Raw genomic sequence first — 26,902 nt, 5'->3', positions numbered from 1 at the left:
GTTATTGTCCTAATGTTAAGCTCATTCACTCTTTACTTATCCACTTCCTTCTACTCATAAGCTTCTCAACGGCAATCTTCATGTCTATCATAGTTTTTTTAACATTTAATTTTTATTTTTCTTACAGTTTACATCATGTTATTTACTTTTTCCATATTCCATATTTCTTTTTCCCCTTACCTATTGATCATCATTATTTTAAATTCCCTGTCAGATTATTCAAACATCTGTGTTATATCTGAGTCTAGTTCTGATGTTTTCATTGTCTCTGGACTGTGTTTTTCTTGCGTTTGGCTTGCCTTGTAATTTTTTGTTGAAAGCCAAATATGTTACATTGAGTAATAAAAACTGAAGTAAACTGGTCTCTAGTGTGAGGTTTTATGTTAATGTGCTAGGAGTTGGACTATATTTAATGTTTGAATTAGCAGTGGGTGCCAGTGGCTTTGAATTTCTATATTCATATTTGACTCCTCTCTTGGGTCCTGGCCCCCTACATACTTGCCCTCAGAGAGACTTTGCATTCTCAGCTTTAAAGCTGTGGCTCCCAGGAGTTTCTCTCTCTCAAGCTAGACTACACTCGGCCTCCAGCAATTTGTCAAAATTGTCATGTACGTGTTCCTCCCAGTTTAGGGCTCTCGAGACCTCTGCTCCTGGTAAACAGATCTCAGCTGTCACCTGGATTTTAAATTTGGGAGGTCAGTTTGTCCTGTGAACTCCGTTTTCTGATGAGTCCAAGAAAAGTTACTAATTTTTAGTTTGTTTTATTTTATTTTATTTTATAAAAAAGGACATGACAACTTCCAAGGTTTATATGTCACAGCTGAAACTGGAAGTCTCATAGCAGAGAGGATATTTTAATAGATATGGGTAAGTTGCCTTCCAAAAACTGTTCACTTTACATTCCCAATTTCAACAATTTACATTACATCAATAATGTATGCAGTGACTTAAATATACTTATTTTTAACTATCTTGACATTCACACTTGCTAGTATTTGACCTTGAGACTATGAGACAAACCCTAAGAGAATAGATATTGAAGTCTCAAAAATAATATTTCACAATGCAAATGTATTTTTGTTATGTATTCACATATCTTATTAAATTTGATTGTAGTGGTGATAGTTGTCTATTTTGATTTCCAAAGGGACTCATTAGTTTGACCTAAAAAAAAGGAAGAAGTGAGGGTTAAGTGGGTTGTGTTGTAATGTATTATAAGTTAAGAATTCTTCCAGTTACGCTCCTAGTATAAAGAAATAGGCAAGAACACTGGTTTTGCTAAGAAATTGGTGGGTTTGCATGTACCTGGACTTACACATATAAAATGTGTCAGAATTTTCCATAAGTTAATAAATCAGAATTGAAATTTCTGACCTTGGTCCGGCTCCAGGAGAAAGCCCAGCCCAGCCATTGTGTGCGTGCTGCTGACACAGGAAGTGATCCCTAATACTTTCAAACCCTGCCTCTTTTTTTTTTTTTTAAACAGAAATATTCTCCATTAGAATTTCTCTTAATTTCCTTGATTATTGCCAGGAAATTTATGAGTCCTTTTTCCCTGTCTATCCTTCCATGTAGATATGATGAAGCAGCAATGAGTAGATTTTCTCTTTTCCCACATGAATGCTATTTTTCCATACGTGCTTTTTCTGTAAATGGAAAATACACTTCAAAATCCTATAAATGCCTTTTCAGTCAGCAAATGGCAAAATCCTAACAAACCGATAATCTTTCTGTTCAATACAACCCTTCAACCATTATTTCACCTTGTTGAAAGTTTTATCCTGAAAATAGGTCATCTTTGGTGTAAGAGAGAATGGATGAAAAGAAAAATCTGTATCTATTTCAGGGTAAAAATGCAAAAAATAACTAAGTCAAATAATTTTGAATAATTAAGCCATTTCAACTCAAACTTAATCAACTCCACAATAGAAGAAGTGACCGCTGTTGTAAAAAGCTCCTGAATTATTATTAAGAACCAGTGTCATTTGTTCACTCACTCTGGTATAAATGTCTACTAATGATCAATGAATTCTATATATTCTAAGAAATGTTGAAAGGTTCTCCATTTTTGTAAACAATAAGTTAAGGAAAGAAAATGAAATATAAAGCAAAGTCAAAGCTCTCATCAATTCTTTGTTTTGTTAAACTCTGTGCTTGTAAGATATTGTCAGCCATAATGAAATGTGTCAACTAAATGTTATCATTTAATAAAATGAAGAATTAAAAAAACAAAACAAGTCACACTAATGCTGAGGTTGGGACCAATTGAAGAAGTTATTTCTGCATTTACATGATAATATTCTTATAAGTAATATTGAAAAATGTCTAATATTTAAATTATTTTAAAAAATATTTCAGATTCAACCCCCTTTGGCCATAGAAGTATATCTATCTTGCAGTTTAAAACACCACCCAACAAAAATTAAAACTTTCATCTGGATACTGATCCAATTCTTTTAGACACTCACTATCTTGTACTAAAAACAAGTTCAGGACCTAAAGCTTTGAAGTAAATATACATTGTTTTTTTAAAGACATTATACAGCCAATAAAAGTAAATTTAACTGCCAAAATGAAAACTTACTATATGAACATAAGGCCGTTCACTTTCAAATCCCTCTACTTCTGTTTTAACAGTTTCTGAGTGGGAGAATGTACTAAAATCGCCCACTTTACAGCTCACTTTTTAAACCAGCATCCTAGGATTAGAAGCCTCTTTTTTCATGTACAAAATAGGCAACAATAGTTAAAATATTTTCTATACTCAGTCACCAGTTATCTTCCCTATTTTATTATCTTTCCTCAAGTCAAAAAGTAGTTTCTCAAAAGGTTTTCATGCTATTAAATGTCATGCTTCAATATTTATCTCATGAAAACTATGGCACCTATAATTTATGTGTATTCTCTTTTTTCTTGATTTGGATTGAAGCTATCATTTCAGAGAAAATTCTCAATATTAAAAATTAAAAGAAACAAAACTTGTTTATCATGAGATAATCAATACCAGGAATGATTAAACACTAACCTTAAGGTTTTGACAAGAGTCTTACTGATGAGAATCTGGTCAATTTCATGATGATTTGGGCACCAACATTTAGTTTGTGAATTTATAGACTAGAGATTAACTACTTTCAATAAGTGATATGTCAAATCTTTATCTGTGGGCTAGACCACAGATTCATTTTATTTTGAGAAGACTAGGAACAAGGATAGGAAATAAGAAGGAAAGGAGAAGGAAAAGTGGGAAATAGAGTTGATTTTCTACTGTTGGAAGAATAGTCATTTTATATTTCAGATGCAATGGTTAGGTAGTACTTGTAGTCAAAACCAACCCATGTACCGGTAAAAATTATGCTGGTGCCTTGAGAAGCACATGAGTAGTAGGCCACCAACTCTTTTGGAGATTTATTGCATCTTTCTTTCCTTGATCAATCTGACTACATGTCAGCTCCTCTAAGGATGTGGCATTGTTCACAACCAATGTTTTGTTTCCTTGGCCTTCTTTTTATTGATTTTGCTTTTTTTGAGCTCCAGTGATGGCATACTGTGACAATTTAGACCTAAATAAGTCTACACAGGTCAGTAGTTTGTTTTTTGAAAATGTATAATGCCTAGCCTGTTTGATGCTATCAAACACAGCATCTGGTGCAGTGAAATAGGGTTCAATGTAGAATAATGAGTAAGAGCTTAGGTTCCAATGTGAGAAGGCATAGTAGGGCCATGTCCCACCTCTACCACTTATAGATGAGTGTTCTTTTTTGGAGAGGGAAGGAAAAAGGGAGGGAGGGAGAGAGACATCGATGTGAGAGAGACACATCAATTGGTTGCCTCCTGCACGACTCTGACCAGGGCCAGGGATGAACTGCAACTGAAGTATGTGTCCTTGGCTGAAATCGAACCTGAGACTCTTTGGTCCACCAACCGATACTCTAACCACTGAACCAAACCAGCCAAGGCTAGATGAGTGTTCTTAACAAAGTACTTTTATTCTATGAGTCCTTGTTTTCTCATTGGCAAATGAGTACAATAATAGAACTTGCTTCATGAGTTGTGACTCATTATTAAATGAGCTCCTCCCCAAATAGTGCTTAGAATAGAACATAGAGTATAATACATAGTCAGTGAATGTCACCACAAAAGAAAGGCTGAGCAAATGACATTGCAATAATTATTTCTTATTATGACCACATACTTTGTTTAAAATGATTCTTTGGGAATGTGGTAAGGAGTTTGAGACCAGTTGATAGGCATCTTATAACTTAGGGACTGAATGTGTAGCTTTCTTGATTCAAGTCACAAATTAGAGGGCATAGAATGGTAGCTTTGATCCTGATAGGTGATAGAGCCTAAACATAATCCTTTAGGCCTAAGGCATCTGATAAACTTGTGGTGTTCTTAACATCAGTCATTATTAATTAATTTAAATATTAAAGCTGGGTTCCATGCCAGGGACAGCTCCTGACACTCAAGTAAGGACCTAAGGCTTTTCTCAAACAAGGTCCAAAAACAGATGGTCCATTTTGTGAACCTGTTTCTTACAGACTGACTTAATATAACAGATCTTTCAGAAACGTGACTTGGCCTTTTGGTTATACATCATGATTCAGGGGAAAAAAAATTAGATAATGAATCAGTAATTATTTCCTAGCCAATTGCTCCTTGCTAATTTTGAGTGAACTCACATTTCTATGATAAAATATGGCTTAGAATTTCAAAAATGTATGTTACGTGATATAAGTATTCCTCAAGTTATTAGGCTCAGTGTTTCAATTTTGTTCTTTGTGGGCTTCTATGATTGTACAATGTAGTCATGTAGGGTTAAAGCAGATTAATCATTTTTTCATAGCAATAGTTCATTCATTTGTTATCCTTTGTTTGTTTATGACTACCCAACAATGCTCTGACCTAGTCTTTGACATTTATTTTTGCCGGTCAGCAGATGACATAAAAAGAAATTAAACACTAAGTTGTAAATTGACTCTTTGTTATTAAGTCTGGTGGAAATTTTGACAGAAAAGTGGCAGTTAAAAACAACTGTTTAAAATAAAATGTGTGAATGATGCATGGTTTTCAACAATCTATTCTTTCCTTTACAAATGAATATCAAGATTTGGCTGTAAATAACTCTCCAGATGCAGAGGCTAAAACTGCCAGTCAACATTCTCTGCAGTGTTTTATGAGTTCTTGGATGAGCACCTTCCCATTTTTTCCTGGTAGGAAAATGTGTCCAGCATGCTTTATGCTGGGTATTTTATTATTAACTTTTTTCCTCAGGACATTTTAATTTAACATCTACAAAGTCATAGATACTAGTTGACATACAAAACAAAAAACAAAAGCTATGTAAGATCATGATATTATCATCAAGAAATTTCTTTAAAGTGAGTCACATTCGAAAGCAATGTTTCTCAAAATGGTGCTATTGTCACTCAAAGGAGGCAAAAGAAGCAATCTTTAAATACTTCTATGGTACCCTATGGAAAGGCCTGCAGTGTCCCAGTGTCTTACACCCCATACTGAAGGTCCTAGGGTAACATTTAGCCTATTCCCTCCTGCACTTCTCCTTCCATCTTGCTTCCTGATTGACAAGGGAGCCCTCTGGACTTGAACTTCCCCTGCCCAACATGAGAAATAGACAGTGGACTAGCTACATGGATCATTGTTGTAGGACCTTGGATGAGTGAAGTTAAAATTGGTAGTAGCCATTAAAATGTAAGCTCAAATCATTTCAATCTTCTCTAATTTAATAAAAAGTCTGACTCAGGCAAGCTCAATTAGTTCTTCAGGTATATTTCCCTGCATTGTTGCCTGGTTTCAATGAGGTTGTTATAAATTACACTATTGGTAGTCTTATTGCTTTGCTTCTGTGAGGCAGGGGTTATAAATTGGGGGAGATTTTGCTAATCCCAAAAGTTTTTCTGAAATAACTCTGTGGTCATCATAAGAAATAATTATTGGGAAGAAACAGTCTCTCAACAATAGTTAGGAGGGAGTTAGGAATGTTAGCTCATCGCTCCCAGGGTTGGCTTCAAGGGCATGCAAACTGCGGAGTCACACAGGTGCTCAGGAGGGCCTCAGGCTTAGTTTAATGCTCTATGACGGCCACCTTCAGATTCTTAATGTTATCCTTGAACGCAGGTTTGGTTATTATTTCTTAAGTGAAATCAAAATAGGACAATGTGCAGGAGCAGAGAAAACACATGCAATACGAATGCCTGCTGTGATTCCTGTTGCTCCATTTTCGTATAGTGGTCACTATGGCCTACGAGCACAACATTCAGAAAGATCCATGATGCTCAGGAGCTCACAGACTCAAAGGAAATGCAAGGTAAGTTGTTAGACCTATGACTGAATATGGGGGGAGCATTCTGACAAACCTGAGAGGCCAGGTTTTCCCTTTGAATGAGAACCTGCTCTGGATGCAGATAAAAGGCAATGAAGTTCTGAGAAACACAAACACAATCATATCTTTTCTTATTCATGGCTATATTAGCCAATCACAAATGCTAAAAATTATAACTTAAAGGAAAAAGAAAGATAGAGTAATCTATAGTTACTTTTCCTTTTCTCACCCACGTGAATGTTGAAGTTAGAGAGTGTTGGTAGAATATATTTATACTGAAAAGTGAAATAAAAACAGTTAAGTTAGTATTCTATAGTATTTCTACTTTTCTGATAAGAACATACTACACATGCATGTATGAGCTGCAAAATACAAATTGCATAATTTTGATAGGAGTTAAATGATTTCATATTTGTATTTAAGACAGGCATAAACAATATAAAGATGAATAGTAAAATGTATGCTAATAACTTAAAATTTTACTTTTTCTTTATTTATAATGATGTTAAATTTTTTAAAAGTTTTTTTAAAACCCACCACTTTGATTCAAGAGAAAGACTTCGGGAGAAAGAAAAATGTTTTATATTTTAGTACCTCTAATAGCATGTTATTTTTTGCTTTTTGAATATGAGGTTCTGTGTTTTCCTTTTGTTCTGGGACCTACATATTATGTAGCAGGCTCTGGGTGCTCCAGATCTGTCTGCTTCTTGATCTTGCTGAGTCATTAACAGATGGGGACTGGGAAGAATGCAAGAGGAACTGAGGCACTGAGGAATTCCTCAAACCCCTTGCCCTGTGGACTCGCTTCTTTATTGTTTTAATAAAGGTCTGTCTTGCCTTACTCTGAAATTAGTTTAATAATAGTGGTTTCTGTCAGTTTCCTAGCCAAAGAATGGTTCCAATATTCCTCTTCTTTTCTGATTTTCTAAATACACATTACTCTTGGTTGAACTCAAGTTATATTGTGGCTTCCTACAGACCAAGTTCAAGAGTTTATATTCAATCATCCATCTTCAAAACCATGTCCTTTTCATTTCATTTATAATCCCATAATGTGAGATCACTCAAAATATTCAACACATATCCTGCAGAGTTTATTTCTTTCTCTCTCCTTTTTTCTTGTGTTCTGATTCTTTGTCATTTATTCTTAGACACACAGAATCGCAGTCAGGATCCAGGTCTTTGTAGATGTTCTGCTGCTTCTAAGAACAACAACAAAAAAGATGAGTCACATTGCTTATGCTCGTTAAAATTCTCCAAAAAAAGCCATAACCAACTGGCCAAGATGCCATAACCAACTGGCTAAGATATGAATAATGTTTTACCCCCTGCCTTCAATACTAATTATCTTTCCATAACTTTAAATACATCTTTTGGTTTTAACATAAGCTTAGTCTTGCCTTTTCAGTTTCTTTGTTACCTAATTACACTTCGTATAATTCCTGGAATCTTTTCTCAAAATACATTTTTATTGATTTTAGAGAAAGAGGAAGGGAGAGGAAGGGGGGGGGGGAGAGAGAGAGAGAGAGAGAGAGAGAGAGAGAGAGAGAGAGAGAGAGACTGATGTGAGAGGAAGATCAATCAGCTGCCTCCTGCATGCCTCCTACTGGGGACTGAGCCCACAACCCAGGCATGTGCCCTGACTGGGAATGAAACCAACAACCTTTTGGTGTATGGGATGACACTCAACCAACTGAGCCATACTGGCCAGGGCTAATTCCTGGAATCTTAATACTAAGTATTAAGACCTAAATCTTGTTCTGATTTCCTTTACCTATATCCTAACAGAAGTTTCAAAATCTCAAGGCAGTCTTCACGCCTGGGCCCTGCAAGTGTGCTCTGCCCCACTTCCATCATACTTTCAACATCTCAGAAATACCAAGTTACTTGTAGTTCTTCAAATGTGCCTTGTGTTTCGGGCCACCTTACTTTTCTCTTCTGTCTAGAATCTCTTCTCTACTTTCTTCACCTAGACAACTGCTTTTCAAGCTTTAGGTGTTTTCTCAGACATGACCTCTTTTGGAAGCCTTTCCTATTTCTTCACATGGTGAGTTAGGGTCCCAGTTAGGGCCTGTGCTACCCTGGACACCACTCTAGTGAGCGCATACTATGATATATCAAAATCTACTGTTTATGTGATGATGTCCTTGAAGGCTGGAATATATCTTATTATTTGCTGAAAGTTATACAATCCTAGGCATACAGCACTTTTGTTTGTTTTTGTTTTTGTTTAAATTCAAATAAACTGGATTAGATGTGCTTTAATCTAATATGTGATACTTTTCTGGAAGTTATTTATGTGATCCTAACCCAGAGAACACAACTATATGTACATAAATTATATACAGCAGCATTATTCTCCCAGGATTTTTGAAGTCCTAGAATTTAAGAATTGGAAAGAACCCCAGAATATCCCACTACAATTCATTACAGAAATCTTCTTTACAAAGTTTTGGCTACTAGTTATCCATTTTATTTTCTCATTTTATTTCATTTCATTCTTTTAACTAGGATTGGGGGAAGGGGATGATTAAAGAAGAAATACTTTAATATATTTCCTTTTTTTCTTAAATTTTTTTCTTTATTATTTTAGAGAGAGAGGAAGGAAGAGGAAGAGAGATAGAAACATCAATGAGAGAGAACATCGATTAGCCACCTCCTGCATGCTCCCCACTGGGAACTGGGCCCACAACCTGTGCATGTGCCCTCATGGGGAATCAAACTGGTGACCTCTTGGGTTGCATGGGTTGATGCTCAACCACTGAGCCACACCAGCCAGGCTCACTCGTTTCCTTTCTATCCAAAGCCAGTTGCTAACTTAAATTCTCTTTTCCAGAGACCTATTACAGTCAGTGATGAACTACTCAAGTCACAGGTAGGAGGAGAAAGGTCATCAGAAACTTTTGCTATGCCTAGGTTTGGACAAATCCCTTCCCAAGACTATCAAAAAAAGGCTCTACAAAACTTCCAGGTATTCAAGAATTCTGTTTTAAGTCAGTTTAAGAGTAGCCTGTTAGAGAGAAGTTTTTGGTCCTCTTCATGGGGTTTAGCTAGAATTTTGATTTCTCGGTACTCTTTCGATTCTTTCCTCCTTAGGAACGTTAACTGCCTGGGTTATTTTCATCCAGGTCTTCCGTCAATTATATGATTGACGTCTGTTCTTTTTAGACTAGAACGGGTACACTGGATTCCAAGAAACAACTTCCAGGTTTTTCAGGTTTTCCAGTATCTCCTTGTATATGTCACATCTATCTTCATATACACACAGAGCTCTATGTAGGACTTTAGCCTTCTGGTGGTCATAAAAGCCACCTTTGAAAGTCAGATCGAAGGCTGGTTGTTTGTCCACATATCTCGGGGACCTGACCTGATGAACAGGGATGAGCCAGGAACAAGACACATGAGTTTTCCTTCATTTGCTGCTACTAGCTCTTCATGAGGTTCAAGGGTCTCTAATCTTGTTCTGCCTCTCTACTGATCCCCCGTACTGCTGACATAGACAATGCCTGCCTTACTTTACCAGGTTATTTTCAGAGTCAGAAAAAAAATATATATATATAGGCAGAGTTAAAAATGTTATGAAAGTAAAAAAGTATTGTTTTCACTCTTCTTTACTCACTGAGAGTTAGTTGTCCCTTTGCAAAGTGAGCTGGTTAGCCAAGTGATAGACAGGAAAAGGTGTCTAGTAAGAAGAAAAGATGGACTAAACAGCATTACAGTGTTTCTCTGTAGACTGATTTAGACCTTTCCTTAGTCAGAGAGACCCTTTATTGGATCCAGAATGGCTTTCCCTGTAAAGAAGATGGATTGCTAAATTGTAAAACTAGGGCAATGGGATAAAGAGACTCCTCACTTACGAGTTGACACTGTGGATTACTTCCTCCCCATTTTTGTCCTTTAAGAGCCATAATTACCCCACAATGGATAATTGATTGGGGGCAAGTTCTATTAGGCCCACAGCACTCAGACCTATATTTAAGTACCACCATTTGTGGCCATGGCTTTGTGCCCACTGTGACAGCTAAAGCAAGATACTTCCTGCTCCTGGAGTCACCAAGCAAGCATATGCTGCCCAGCAGTCCTCAGGGCTACTATGTGTTCCTCCCCTAACACACCAAGTGTACATCAGAGAGCCCGGATGGTGAAGCCTTTGATTGTTTTTTATTTTTAATGCTCTTCTAGGCTCCAGACTCACTGGAGACATCTTGACACAGAATGCTTTGCCTAGCACAATGGGATGCCCTTTACCTAGTACAAGAATGAGTCTCACAAAGGTGCTGCCTTCCCCCCAAAACAAATAACGGAAATGCATCAGGAGAGCTCAGCTGCAGACAGAATGCACATCTTGAAGCAGGAGCCACCACGGGATTCCTCAGATGAAAGCTGATTTCAATGAACATTGTGTTTCAAAGCCTGCTTCCTCTTGCTCTGTACGAGCTGCAGAAGGAACATCCCACTTGCGTCTGCTGACACAAAAGAATGCTGTGGCTGGGAGATCTTATCAAGCCTTCCTGTGCCACAGTCACAGAGCTCCAGTTGTGTCTTATAAGAATTGCTCATTGTTTCATGGGGACGACTGGCTCCTTTGGGTGGGATCTGATGGCATCTCAGGGCGTGGAGGTAGGTGGTGCTGGGAGGTCAGCCAGCCACGTGACCCAGCTTGCTGGCTTCAGGGAAGTCAGATAGAGGAGCAAACTTCACTCAGGTCTATTGAAGAACTAAACATTTAGAGTTAAATTATTAAAATACACATATGCTCTTTACTTACAATTTAGGAACAACAAATAGAAGAGATGGTATAAGCTGTTGGTATAAGCTGTTTCTTCTCTTTTAATGAATTCACTCAAAGACTTTTCTAATAAAATTGAAAAAGATAAAGGAGAATTGTTTTAAAAGCAGAAATGTATTGATTTAAAACCATCTCTGGAGAATTTAGATGCCAATAAATAAAACTTCAGCATTTATGACATAAATCTATTTGAAAATGATCTATTTGTTTTATGAGGATGAACTTAGGGTTTAAAATAATCACATTTATATTTAAGAGTGTAAATAAATAATATTGGATTAATTAAATTTGGCCAATTCTAAATAACGTCGTGTTTGGTTAGAAAGTTCATGGCTTCTCAGTTTTGGCCTTTTCTAAAAGTAAAATTAAAGGTTACCTATTCGTCTACATGAAGAGTAGATTAAGATTTTCTTCTCTTTTCTCTTCTTTCTAAAAGTTTGCTGCAGTTAATTAGTACATGTAAGAAATATATAGCTGTCAGTAGGACATGCCAAGAAAAAAAGGTGGCCATGAGTTCCCTAAAAGGACAATGCTTGAGATGAACATTTTTAATCCTTCCCTTCTATATCTCCATGTAGTACTTTCTGAAATGCCCTTCCTTTGCCCTAAATATACCCACACTCAATTATTTCAACAAAACAAAGAACAATAACCCTCCTCTTGCTCTGTACAAGGATCCGTGGATCGAGAGATTACCAAAACACCATCTCTGTTCTTACCATATTTATTATTGAAATTATAAGATGTTGTGATTAGTTGTGTATAAATTTGATCTCTCTCAGTGAACTGTGAACATCTTGAGGAAAGAAGCTGAATCATATTGATTTCCTGTCTCCATTGCCAAATGCAGTGTCTTGTACATATTAGTGTTTACTAAATATTTATTGGATGGGATGGATGGATGAGTGAGTAGATGGCTGGCTGACTATGCTGCAGTACCCACAATTACAAATGGACATTTGATTCTGTACTCTACATGGTTCTTGGCATGACAACACCTGTTAATCCTCCAGGCCTTTATTATCTCACTCTTGGATGCATGGAATGAAGAGACTTACAAAATCATGGAATCCAACTCCTTCCATTTACAATTGAGAAAATGAAACTCAGAAAGAGAATCTGATTCATCTATAGTCCCACAGCTAATAAGTGCCACATCTGAGTTAAAATCCAGATCTCTTGCATTTCAGTCCAATGCGCACTACATTAGGTTGCTTTCCATGACTCCTATTTGGAGGCTTACGGGGACCCTGCGGAACAATCTGTCACTCCTGACTTCTCTGAGCAAAGTGAGAGAAAACTGGGCTAGCCAAACTGGGGGCAAGGAGCCACTCTGGGGCTGCAGGATTCCTATATGCATGGTGCTGAAGAAAGGTAAGAAGAATGACATCTTTATTTAGGTTGATGTCATTCCATGTTTCTCTCAGAATATGCCATACTCAAAATTCAGTGGATGGTATTCTCTCTCCCTAGTCTCCTAGATAACCTTCGGAGATGGCATGGTCCAGCCCTACTGCACTGGCCAAGATTTCTGGTTTATGCAGAGTCCCATCTTTCAAAGGCTTTTCCAGGGAAGCTTATGCTTCTTCACTGAACAACGAGGCTGATGTAATGATGCTATCTGTAGTCCTCCTGCTATCGAGAAATGCTCTCAACATATCACTTGTGATTGCCTGGATTTCTGCTTCTCTGAACCATGCCCAGTTACCTTGCATCTGAATACTTGAGTCAGCCTCTACTTTAAATGTTGTTCATTAAGAATTTAACCTTTTAGTTTCAACTATTTTAGAATAAACATACAATAACACAGATGAATCTCAAAATAATTATGCTGAGTGAAGTAAGCCAGACCAAAACAAAACAAAACAAAACAAAAAAAGCACAAACTATATGGTTCCATTTATACAAAACTCTAGAAAATTCAAACTATTTTAGGGTAAGTAAGAAAAAGCACATTAGTGGGTGCCTTGGAGGTAGAAAGGAGAGGCAGGGGGAAGGAAGTTAGAGGAAGAAAGTAGTAAACTTTAGAGGGTGATGAATATTTTCACTCTTTTGAATAAAGTGATGATTTCATGGCTGTATGCATAAGTCAAAGCTTATCAAATTGTACAGTTTAACTATGTGCAGTTTACTGCATGTCAATTACACATCAATAAAACTAAGAGTTTTTTTTAAAAAGGTTACAACCTTTTAAAATTCAACCAAAATAATGCATTAGTCAGGGTTCAATGACAGAAGCAAAAACACTAGAATGTGTATATCTATATGTCATAGAGTTATAGGAATTTGACCTTATATAATTGTGATGTATGGCTAAGTCATAACTGTAAGGCTGTCCCCACATCTGCGGCTGGAGCTTGAAGTCCAAGGACAGGCTATCAAGAACAGAAGATGGGTGTAAAATGGATAAGGCCCAGAACAAGCTGGATCCCCAAAGCACAAGCTACAGCACACAAGGACAGACTAAAATTTGTCTTAGTTCTTAATGCCTCTGATTTGATTACATGGCTGCCCTGAAGAAGCAAGGTCCTTCACCACAGAGCTAAACACACACCTGGCCTAGGGTTGGAGAAGCTGGAGGGGTACAAACCCATCTGCTGCTGCCCATGTGGGAGGCAAGACAGCAGTGAAGAGACAGCATGTATGAGCAATAGAATTGGTGCTGCTTCACTTTCCCCTCCAAATTCTGCACACGGATGTCTCCTCTGGCCCACTCTAACCAGAAACCTACAGGAAAGGGAATAGGGAATTCTGGGAAACATAGTTCAGCTTACTCAAGTTCACGCATTACAATGTCATTCCCTGACAACGTGGCACTCATTTTCATCTCTATAAATCATAAGTAATCTCTAAATAAAGGTAATAAAAGCCATGAGTCCACCTAACGTGACACATCTATCCCAAGTACAGCCCCAAACACATCAACCTTTCTGCAGAAGAATATCTAGAGTTCTCTTGGGTGATATTCATTCTCAGTGTGGTTCTAGCTGATTCATACTTTCTTTTTACTACCTATAATTTACATACTGAATATTAAGTTAACTATTATTAACACATCTTATGTCAGATGATAAGGTAAGGAAGACAAATATAAAAATAATTGGTTATATATATATTTAGATGCATATGTGTGTATATATATATCTATACATATAGTCATATCATAATAAGAAATAAATGCTAATACTATTACAGTATTTGTGCAACTGGATATTTGGTCATAGCTGGTATTTATAACTACTTCCTTCCACTACCCAGTCTATGTTTTCTATGTCTTTAGCAACTACTTCAACTAGTTATGGATCCTTGTCTGATGGGGTGAACCAAATGTTTATCCCAAAATGGCCTTGGTTATTAGCAGTCCTGCTAATTGAGTTGATGTAGTTTAATCCAAAATATGGAAATACTTAGAGGCAACCTAGAGGATCTTAAACATTGGAAATATCCTTCCCTTTTATGTCTTTCTGTAGAAGCAGCCCAGTTTCAATCACTCTCTTCTTTGCCTGTTGATTCAGTGGCATGAGTCAAAGTGTCTAGTCATGTATCAGTTTAATAGAATCATTGTTGGGTCCCCTGGTGAAACCAAGACCTCTAGACCTGCAAAACCTAATGTCCATAGGGATGTAAAGCAAAAGTTTAGTGGTTCACTACAAATAATAGTGAGAGGAGCCTTTCCCGTAACTTCCTCTTGTTCCTAGACTCATGAATCCTGGTTATGGGAGAAGCAGAACTATATATTGGATGATGATTTAGAGCATACTCTGTATTCTGGACATCTGACTATAACTGAATCTCTGAAAGGTCATCCTACCATTCTATCAAGCAGCTGCTTCAGGGTGATAAAGACCATGGTAAGACTAGTGAACTGCAGGAACCAATTGCTATACAATTTGCTGCAAATTAAGTTCCTTGGACAGAATTGACACTGTGTGAAATACCATGATAGTGAATGAGTCATTTTGTACATGGTTTTGGTGGTGGTTTTGGCAGGAGCATTGTGTACAAGGAAAGCAAATCTGTATCCAGTGTGTCTATGCCAGTAAGAACAAAGCTCTGCCCCGTCCATGAGGGAAGAGCTCTGATCAATGGAATCCACTTAGCTAACCATTCGCTGGGCATGGAGCCGTGCCAGAGGCTCAGCAGATTGGGCACTCTGCAGTGGCTAGAGCCAGATGGGCCTTGGTAAGTAGAAGTCCGCGTTGCTGAGCTCATGCATAACTTCCATCTCTGCTACCATGGCCACTTTATTCTTGAGCCAGTTGAAAAATGACAAGAGTTGCTAGAGGAGACTGACTGATGTCCACAGAATGGTTCATCCTATCTACCTGATTATTAAAATATCCCTCTGGGGAGTTCACCCCTTGGTTAACATTCACACAGAACACAAATATCTTCACATGACATGCCCGTTTGGAAAGGTCTATTAACCTACCTCTTTGCAACATCTCTTTGTCACCAATTATTTAATCATATTCTTTCCAAATTTCTAAACATCCAACTAAATATTAGCCATGGCCCATGAATTAGTGTAGATTTGTACTTCTGGACACCTGTCCTTCCGAGGTAAAAAGACACACAGGTGCACTGCTCAAGTTCTATACACTGGGGGAATTCCCCTTCGCCACTGTCCTCAGGGCCATCCCTGAGTGGGGCTGTTGTGCTTCAGCTGTCATTTTGTTTTTAGTTGTTCCCCCTGTGAGTGACATAAGCCTATTGTGCAGGACCATGCACAGACTAAGACAGAGTTGTTTCTCCCTCCATCACATGGTCAGAGACAGATCCCCAAGAAGTCAGAGATGTAGCTTAAGAGAGAGAAGACAGTGTATCAGAGTAGAGGCCATGGATATATGGGCCACTTGTTCATGCAACATACTCGTGCCTTCAGGTTCTGCTCAAGCCCAATTTCGTATATACCACTCCTATTTGAGAATGAAGCATTTCCACGCACACTCAACTTCGACTCTGGGGGTCAGACGATACTCAGCAATAGGCAGCTGAGGCCACAGGGTAGCTCGGTGACCCCATGGCCAAGCTTTTAATTTCCACTCACACCCCGTAGCAAAACAAAAGCTGTCTTAAAAGAATAGTTATCCACAGAGGATGGCAGGGCTTTATTCCAAATCCTAACGGACTTGTAGGTGTTGAGAAAAGGCTGAGAACAGCATCCCTGTCACTGTCATCTCAGGACCACTGGACGCTCAGGATGACACGGCAGCAGGGCTGCTTTCACCGCAGTCGGTGCGTCTTCAAGGGCTTTCCCTCCTCTGGGCCCACTCACATTTGCTAGCTTTTTTGGGTCACTCAGTGAATGGGTCAGAAAGAATACCTCAATATTCCTCAGACTGAACCCCTAGACATTTCTCTGAGGTTTGGGGTCCCTGGTTTTTTAGGGGATTCATTTCTCACCCTCTGGCATGATAAGATGTCTTATCCCTGTGTCTAGAGAAGTCGCTGCTTTCTACTCACCAGATGCGGGAGTCAGAAAAGCCGGAAAGGACCCAGAGGAAGACAAAGCAGTTGCAAGCCCAGCCACCGCCTCAGCCCACGAGGAGGGCCAGCGGAGAAGCAGCAGTGTGAGTGAGCTCACCCGTGGCTGCGGCTTCGCCTCTGCCTCCACATTCCCACAAGCATCTTTCTTATAGCCCACCTTAACCAGAGACACCCAGGACCAGGAATTCTGGGAAATGGAGCTCATCCCAGCCAAGCCAACACATTACAAAGCCACCCAAAATACAATTTATAGTAGATTACTATATGGTAGAGAACTCAATTATATGGTGGATGCCTACCCTGGCATGATCTTCTTTCCTGAAGAATCTATCTGACAAAATGACCTCTCCTACCTTTTACCTACCAGGTCTTGAGTCCATAAAATAGATGTGTGTGTTCTGGCCCTGGGCAGATTATCAAGAGAGCTCTTTCCAGAAATGTGTAGTACTTTTCAATAAATAGCCGCCTAACAGTGTGAAAATACTGTCACCATTCGAGTCTATTTATTAATTGCTTTTCCGGAGAGAATAAAATTCATTTAGGTTTGACTTTTCTTTTCTTTCTTTCTTTCTTTCTTTCTTTCTTTCTTTCTTTCTTTCTTTCTTTCTTTCTTTCTTTCTTTCTTTTATGCTTAGTTTTCAAAGCATTAGAATTTGCTTTTAAGGTAAATAGTGTGCTGCAGGCAGTGTGATATGCTTTTGCATTGTAATGAAATGAAAGCCCCAGAATTTGCTCTCCGGGCCCTGGAATGTTCTCCTCCTGCTGCTGAAGGATGGACCGTTGTGGCTTCAGAACTGGCTGTCCCAGAAGAGCAAAGCATCCCAATCTGTGGTTTGTTCCCACGTAGACGCACTCTTTTTCTTTAGTGTGTCTACAGTCTATCTTCTAAGAGAGAACTGACGTCAACTCTGTCTCTTGTTACACGAGCCTATGTGTTTCTCTTAGAAAATGGTCGGATGACTCTGCTTTGCAGAGATGGCGTGTGGATGTGTGGAGTATATGCTACATGATGAGCTTTGCAGTGATTGCAAGGACAGAATTCACAATAGAGGGCAGCTAAAGGAAGAGAAAATGCAAAATGAGACCAAGAGGAAAATGGTTTTCAAACGGACCCTACCTCATCACAAACCAATTCATGACTTCCTGATCAAGACAGTTGTCCCCGCAACAGTTTCTAAAAATTCCCATCACAGTATAAAAACTGTCAGCTCCTGCCTGGGACTTAGGAGTTGGGAAAGACCACAAACAAGAAAGAGGCTTAAGGGAATAATGTTATCATTTTAGTGACAGAATTGGTCCTTAGTTAATTTGTTGAATTGGAGGATCACAAAAATGATAAATGGTGTCTTTAACTTAGTATTAGTTGGATAATTATTTAACAAATATAACTGGATGATCGACTGAGGAAGGAGGGTCACTTTTTCTCTTTATACAGATATTTAGCATATATTTGGTCTCATCCCAAAAGCATTTTAATTTTTTCCCACCATTTGTTTCCTTGAAGCTTTAAAATCTCAAATCAAGTCGGTCCTTAGCACTAGAGTGTGTTAGGATCACAATGGATAGAGATCCTGAACAACTGAACAAAGAAGGGAGGAACATAGAACAGAATGGGGAAAAAAATCATGGAAACTTTCCACCCATGGACTGGCTACACCCGCTTGCAAACAGAACTTTCGGGTCAAGGCTTTATTTTATGAAAATGTGATAAAACACTTGATAAGCCCTGAGAGGACAAGCAATCGTTTTGTTTTGTTTGTTTTTTTAATCCCCCGAAATCCACATGCAGAGCTGTTGACGGGAAAAACCTTTGGTCGTATCTGTTTCCAAATGCTGTTTTCTTTCTGGAGCCTCAGAAGTGTGAGCTGCTGTCAGAAGCGAGAGGCCGTGTGTCAGCAGCTCGGTCCTGTGCCCACCTGGTTCTGAGCGCGTCTGCTGCCACCAGCAGCTGGCCAGCTCTGACGGGCGGCTCTGGCTGGGTTGCAGCAGGCAAGCTTCTCTGGCCCTTGCTGTCTCTCCAGCTCTGCAGTTGGCGCTGCGTCACTTGGGAGGCAGAGGCAGAGGCAAGCTCCTCGTGAGCCTTGGCCTTCATTTCCCAGTGCTCTGTGCAGGGAGCCAAAGGACCGAGGTCCCTGAGAACACTGCCCGGTCAGGAACACCTTGCTTCCTTTTCTCCATACCTCTTTGTACCACTTTGCCAAAGAAATAAGTCTGCAGATTTTCATAATCATGGTACTAAAATAAGTTTGCCTAAGTTCTGTGGCTTAATGCTAAGCACTTGAATACGTCAAACATGATCTTAGAAATATGACTATTGGATAAGCTGCCTTTTTCCTAAAAATGATGTAGCCCTCTCTTCCATTTTCTTTTGCATTTGGCTTCTGACTGCCAGGCCCAGGAACAACATGCTATCTCTTTGTGGCCCTGTGTTACATGTTACTTTAGAGCTTTCACAGAGACTTTACCCAAAAATGATCTCAGTGGGTCCTCTATAAGTCTGTGAGGTGGGTAGTGTTGATGGTACCCTACCACCATTTTCATAGGAGGAAAGAAGAGTGACTAAATTATGGAACATGGCCAAGGTCACTCTGCGCTTCAGTGATAGAACTAGATCACAACAGAGGCATCTATCTAGAGGTTTTTGTTTTTTTAAATCTATTTCATTATATCAAGCCATCTTTATAAAGAAAGGATGCATACAACTTTCTAATTCAACATTCCTATTACATATTTGCAAAATTAGAGCCACAGTTTTCTGGTCTCAGTAGGTAACAATTTTTCCATAGTTCCACATTCTCTTTTCCTACCATTGTCATCATTTTATTCCCTACCCAGCATCTCCTATTTAACATTCATAAAAGTAATAACATCCTCTTCTATCTCTCCTCTCTTCTTTCCTCTCCCCCCGCCATGTCTTTCTCTTTATCATTTTTCTCTCCCCATTTCCCCCTCTCTCTGTTCCAATCTCTCTCTCTCCTTGCTCTTTGGTTAGGTTCTGAAAGTAACATATGACTGGAACATAAAAGAACTTAGCTTGATAGGAAAACATTGATGTGAGAGAGAAACCAGTTGGTTGCCTTCCATGCATGCCCTCAACCAGGAATCTAACCTGCAACCCAGGTATGTGCCCTGACCGGGAATTGAACCAGCAACCTTTCGGTGCACAGGAAGACGCTCAACCAACTGGGCCACTCTGGCTGGGAGAAATACAATTTCTTAACATCTCTATGGACCTCTGCTTTTTAATTTGCAATTTTTTTCCTAGAATAGCAATTTTTCTGCAGGACTGAAGAATAGAAAAGGGTAAATGTGATCTTTATGCTAATAAAAAATGTATATGGTTAAAAAAGTTGAGAGCTATCTAATTTATAGGTTTTCTTATTTTAAGTTACAGATGTGATGATCAAACCCAGATCTTTCTTCTGTCTTCAAATCAAGTATTCAGTGATTGTGTTTTTATGATTGTTTCTATTAGTCTCACCAATAAGCCATTTTTAATATGAAATGCCAAGACAGATTATCCAAATGGGGGGGGGGGGGGAGGAACCAAACCAGAATTTTAAAATGATCCCCTCCTCATCATTATTATTTGATAATTTCTCACATTGACATTACTTTTTAAAAACTAAAATCTAATAGTCAACCAGAAAACAAAGGAATAAAAAGATGAGCGGTCATCCTAAAACTATTTTTCTGCTTTTCTTTGTCAAGCTAAGGATGTCAGTGTATGACTCCAAATGAGCTGCATGTAGATGCTGTCTACAAAGGATGGAACCTTCATTTAGCTAAACCCACAATCTGTAGACACAGCTGCATAATTAGCAATCATCATTAATCATTTCTACTTCTATCACCAACAAAATTATAGCAACCTATATTTTTAGTAAACTTTAATTGCAAGTTTAATTTGATATTTATTTATATATTTAAGAAGCAGTTTACTGAACTGATTATACAAATCTAAAATGATATTTCTAAAGATAGAAATAAAACTTCTCATCAGGAATAGATAGAATTTGCAAAAGAAGACTATCTGCCTCTCAGAAAAGAAAAGAAAGAAAATCAAGCTTCTGGGTTCTTCTACCTTTTATGTGAAAATGAGTATTCATGTGGGATGCCTTTAGATACCTATTGAAAAATGCATATCAAGCAACAGATGCATAATTTATGGAACTGATTGCTTTAAGCAGAGAAGCTTAAAAATGAGTTCTTGCAACTCAGGTTGTTCTCATGAGGCAAACATATGCTAATTATTCAGAATTGAGACCTGATCATGAAATATTCAACAAAAAGGAAAACAGAACTTAAAAAAAATATATTTGAGAAGTAAAGTATTCTACCACTTTTAGAAATATTTACTTGTCTCTTTCTGTAAAAAGAGATCAGAGGGTTGTTAATACCTTTGAAAACTTCAATGGATATGAGACTTGAACAGTGAGGTTCTCTCACGAAACCATGCTGGATGTTCCTCTGGTGTGGAATCCAGATCTCTAAGTTTTGCTGGGTGGATGGATGAATGAATGTATCAGCCGGAGCTGAGACACATCTTCTCGGCCAGGCTCAACACATGACGGGGACAGTAGTTATTTCATTTATGAAACTGAGCCATGATAAACTCAAGACCAAAAGCCTAACACTAAGATTTATAATACAGAATTATCGTTGTCAGACTTGCATTACGTCCAGAAGAACTGGATTTTAAAAGCCAAGTCACATGTTGTCAGCGGCCTGAAGTGTGGAAGGAAATTCTCCCATGAAGGCAAGACCTTGTAAAAAATGTCCTGAAATGGAATCTGAGACCCATTAGTACAAAGGTGTCTTGAACGTTCTTAACTGGAGGAGGAGGACCCAGGGGAGGGGCTATCACTACCGTAACCCTCCAATCACATGCAGGAACCTGTGACGTGAAAAAGCAAACCACCAAAAAACAAACAAACAAACAAAAAACACACAGATAAATGTCATAGCAAATCAAGTTGTATGTGATAAACCAAATTTTTCACTCCTAGAAGAACAAGGAGCTCCAAGGAAAAAGACTCTGGGGTTTTCAAATGCTCTACAAAGACCAACGCATCTCTCGCTGGCATCTTATCTCCTGTTGTTTTGTTTAGTGTTCACTTTAATGTCTCCTTTGAAAGATACGTTTTCTCCAATTTAAAAAGAAAGAAATGGCCCTCAAGTGGAGAATGGATAAAATAGAGTAGACTACTCTATAAAATGAATGAAATACTAGCTACAAGCAGTAGCAACTTGCATTAATCTCAAGAACATAATATTGAGCAAAAACAAGTCACAGAATAATATATATAATATGATTCCATCTATACAAAGGTCAAAAGTAGGTAAAAAGAAATTCTATTTTAGAGGAATTCATGTATAGACGGTAAAACTATCAAGAAATGGCAAGGAACAGCTAAAGTTCAGGATTATCGTTTTGTGGAATGAGGCAATAGAGAGGCAATGGTAAAGGTGGGGGTGTCACAAACTGGAAATATTCTGTTATTTCTTATCTGGTGGTGAGCGCCTGAACGTTCATCTTATTCTTATTCTTTAAACTGAGTATGAATGTTAGCATATACTCTTGTAAATGTGTAGCATATACTCTCAAAATTGACTTTTTTAAAAGAGTTGGGTGCATTTATATCATTTCATAACATTTATTGAAATCCTAACAGTCTTATCTTCTGAAGGTAGCCTTCGCCCAGGGATAACCTGTGGAACTAAAGAGTCAGGGGGAGAAGCGGCAGCGGCCAGGCAGCCCGGGTTCGAGAGCCACAAGGCGCGCGCGGAGGGGGCCCCCTGGCACTCAGCACGCACCGCCCCGCTGCTGCCGGGATGCCCAAGAGGAAGGTGAGCTCCTCTGGGGGGAAAGGGGGGCGACGAAGGAGGAGCCCAAGAGGAGGTCGGGAGGTTGTCAGCCAAAGCTGCTCCTGCAAAAGTGGAAACGAAAAAAAAAAAGGCTGCGGGAAAGGATAAATCTGCAGACAAGAAAGTGCAAACGAAAGGGAAAAGGGGAGCAGAGGGAAAGCAGGCCGAAGTGGCTGACCAGGAACCTCAAGATCTACCCGCGGAAAATGGAGAAACTGAAAACGAGGAGAGTCCAGCCTCAGATGAAGCAGGAGAGAGAGAAGCCCAGTTTGATTAATATCATGTACCCTGTCTGATCCCTGGTCCCTGGCTCCCTTCCTGTACAATCCAGAGGAATATTTTTATCAACTATTTTGTAAATGCAAGTTTTTTAGTAGCTCTAGAAACATTTTTAAGAAGGAGGGAATTCCACCTTGTCCCATTTTTTAAAGTGTAAATGCTTTTTTAAAAAGATGTGTAATCATTTGCTGGTTATTTTTTGGTACAACCAGAAAATAGTGGAGTATTGAATATGGCTTTTTTTTTTTTATCCTCACCTGAGGATATTTTTCCATTTTTTGTTAAGGTAGAGTGGGGAGGAGAGAGAGGAACAGAGAGAGAGAGAAACATCGATGTGAAAGGGACACATCGAGTGGCTGCCACCCGCACAACCGACCAGGGCCGGGGACAAACTGCAACCGAGGTATATGCCCTTAGCGGGAACCGAACCGGGTCTCTCAGGACCGCAGGCCGACGCTCTAACCGCTGAGCCAAACCGGCCAAGGCTTGAATATGGCTTTGATTATCTTGGGTGTCAGCTTAACATTCCATAGATGGGGGAGGTTTTTATATCCTGTAATACAAAGCATACTGAATGGCAGTTTGGAGTCGGTTGTGCATTTAATATGTCTTGAACATTTTAAATTACCTCTATTGCCATGTTTTTGGTATAATTGTTTCCTAAAGAAACCACTCCTTGATCTTGGCTCTCCCTGTCGGAAGTCTGTGCACTCTGGAACATCTTTGGTGTGGTAGTCCAGTTTTCCCAGTAACTTTGTTAATGTGCTGTGAAAGATTGAAAATTTGATTATGTAGTATATATGATATTAAATTGTGAATTAGTGGGACTTTGATGTGATAGCGTATCAACATTTGCAGATATTGGTACTTGATACTCTTGAGGAAAATTAGCCTCCAAATTTTAAGCTGGAAAGTCACTGGAATAACAGTTTAGAAAAGAATCACAACTACATGACTTTACATTTTTGGTACATATGTTAAAAATTGTGTACAAATTGAAATGTCTGTGTACTTATCCTCAAAACAAACAATAAAATCTCAATTATGAAAGAATGGTTTGAAGCACACACACACACACACACACACACACACACACACAGTCGGAGTCAGAGCTGCAGTCAATGCTATCATGGAGCAAAAATTAAACACAATAAAAATTATTAAAAAAATCCCTTGTTGAGTAATTTAAAAAGTTGGCACCCACATATTACCTGCAATGGCCTGACACTCAGGCCTTTTCACCAGTTGAACCCAAACTTGCTAATCATATTTCCCAGAACTTCCCTTTGGGTCCTCTTACCTAGTCAAATATGATTCCCTGGGCAAGCCTTACGTTTTCTACCTTTGTGTTTCGAGAATGTCATTCCAGCTACCAAATTTCTCACCCTCTTGATGACTGGCCATCACAGTTTGACCTCTTCTGGGAAACCACAGTGATAACCTCGTACCTCAGTCTGAAGTGCTCTGGCCTTTTCCTGAACTCTATCAGCTGCCTCTTTCATTCTTCCAGGAGTTAACCTTGTGTGCCCTTAACACCTGTCTCTTCGCCAGCCGAGTTCCTTTTCTTCCTAGGCACAGAGCTGGACTGTGTTTCCTATCCTTCCTTGCAGGTCGCTGTAGCCACATGACTGTGTTCTGCCCAAGGGAATACACACTCAGATTAATGTAAATATCCCTTCTCCAGGCCTGGTTCTAACACCTCCCACGAAATCCTCTACACCTTCTTTCTTCTTCTCTCATCAGTGGTTGCTTACAGGGGACCTAGTGAAGCACTCCAAAGCACCAGGGAATTGCTGACCCATATGAGGGGTTAGCAAACTTTTTCCGTAAATGGTCAGATAGTGCATATTTTAGAGTTTTGCAGGTACATGCCTCTGTTGCTGCTGCTGATTGTGCAGCATTTAAAAACATGAAAACTTTTCTTAGCTTCCAGAATTGGGCTGGATTTGATCTGTAGACTGTGGTCTGTTGACTGGTCCACAAGGTGGCAAGATCTTGGATTTCAGAATGTCTACGGGAAGCAGAGCATCCCTCCCCCCTTTTCCCTTTCCCCCTTTTTTCCCATCCCCCACCCAGTCTCTGCTACTGACTCACTTGGATTCTGATGGGAACAATACTTCTTGCTGTGTTTAGCTTTATCTGAACCATAGCTATGGGGCCTTCTGTGATCCGGTTCAGTAAAGAGATAAACAATTATTTGGTGAATTTGAACTAATTCAAATTCCAATTTCAAGTAGAGGTCCAATTTCAACTTGGGATCCATTGACCTCAATTAATCTTCTTTACTAAAATATTGCTTACACTAGAAATATTCTATTTGCTTCCTCTAGTTTGTCTAAGAAACCATCATGAGCCAATCAGTCTGACTAAGCCAGAGCAGCTTGCTTTAAAATCACAGCTTTACAATCCAGCAATAGAAATTCCCAAGTGGGAGGAAGAATCCAGAGGAGAATCTGGAAGTGTAAACAAAGAAAGATGTGTGCTTCACAACATAAATTGAATTTGCAAAGCATATGGAAACTTCAGGTTTGTCTGACTCATAATATTAATGTTTTCTTAGGAACTACAATCTCCTTTCTCTTCTCCACTTTTCTGAACGAACCCTGTGAAGTTTCCTCTCTCTCTCTCTCTCTTTATATTCTCAGTCCCCATTGATGCATAGAACTCACTGGAATCAACATGCTCAGGCAGCCTTGGTAGCAAGTCCAAGTGGCCTAATGAAAGTTTTGGGGAAGAAACCACCCCACAGCAGCCTGGTTCACTCAAACACCTCGCCAGCAGGGTGCAGCTGTCCTGTGAAGAAAGCACTCCTTCACCTGTATCAATAAGTTGTAGTCCAAAAACAGGACATTGCATTTGTTTGACGATGAGTAAGTTGCTGTTTCCATTCCTGTGCTAACATTTATTTTGTTTCTTAAAGCTTCAAACTACCTCAAGGGCAAGTTTTTCTGTCTACACACACTGAGTCTTTGTTACTCATGTGCAAAACTTGAGAGGCACTAAAGGACCGCCAAAATCAAGCAAAGGCCAACAGATTCTTCCACCTGCTCTTGCAATGCACTTCTAGAACTAAGGGAACAGGTATTTTGATTGTGATATACAAGACAGAAGAGGAAGGCAATAGCTTTAGAAAAAGGGTCAAAGCCTCTTTTCACCTTCCTATCTCTGAAATCACGTTCATACACATATCCTTCCGCCGGAGTAGGCCACAGAGCAGACCTTTATTCTCAGCAACCACAGACACTGGACTCTGATGGTTTATTTATATGTGAGCATTAACCCTACCAGCCTCTGTTAATTATCTGGTGAACTAGTATTAATCAAGTACTTATAGCTCACTCCTTAACTGTTTCAGGGAATTAAAATTTTACTCTGACTTTTGAAAATTATCATTGTGGGCTTTTAAGAAGTAACCAAAAATGCAACTGAATAAAAAAAAGAAAGAAAGAAAGAAATGACCTTCTTCCTGGCTGCCCTGGTAGAAGGTGATTAGTAGCCACAGATTTTATGGTGCCTGTCACCCTGGGCCAGGACACCAGATGCCCCATGCCTGAGTCTAATGATTTCAGGAACCACAGGTGAGGGTGGTGGAGAGTGGGGAGAGAGTGAAGACTGAATGTCACCCTTTCATAAATTAATGAATGCCAATTTAGTTTGCTTAGCCTAGTCTAGAATGACCCAAAGGGATAGAGTAGAACAGACTTTGTTTACTCTCCTACTGTCTTTCTTCTAATGCAATTATTTAAAATATACTCAATAGAAAAGGGCAACTCTCCTACAAGTTTCTTTAGATGTTTATTACATAAGAAGGTTTTTGCTTATTTGATTAATTTTTAAGGATTTGTGCCCCCCAAAATGCATGAAAAGATGATCATGTCTTTTAAAACAATTTAAAAAAAGATTTTCAGTTACAGTTGACATATTATATTAGTTTCAGGTGTACAACATAATGATTAGACATTTCTATGACATATAAAGTGATCTCACAATAAGCCTGGTACCCATCTGACACTATACATAGTTATTACAATATTATTGACTATATTTTCTATACTGTACTTTACATTCCTGAAGATGAGCAGTTTTAAATTTTGAGTATCTTAAGAGAGGCCTTAGCCCTTGTTAAATTGTGT

General features: G+C 38.9%; 1 pseudogene; it reads left to right on the top strand.

The window, feature by feature from the left end:
• The first annotated feature begins 22,457 nt into the window (after positions 1–22,457).
• Positions 22,458–22,767, top strand: LOC118620678 (annotated as a pseudogene).
• The last annotated feature ends 4,135 nt before the right edge of the window (positions 22,768–26,902 follow it).

The sequence above is a fragment of the Molossus molossus genome, unplaced genomic scaffold (assembly GCF_014108415.1).
Source record: "Molossus molossus isolate mMolMol1 unplaced genomic scaffold, mMolMol1.p scaffold_m16_p_8, whole genome shotgun sequence".
In the NCBI taxonomy this organism is placed as follows: Eukaryota; Metazoa; Chordata; class Mammalia; order Chiroptera; family Molossidae; genus Molossus; species Molossus molossus.
Note: the sequence above shows the minus strand (reverse complement) of the source record. Positions and strands in the feature narration are given on the sequence as shown.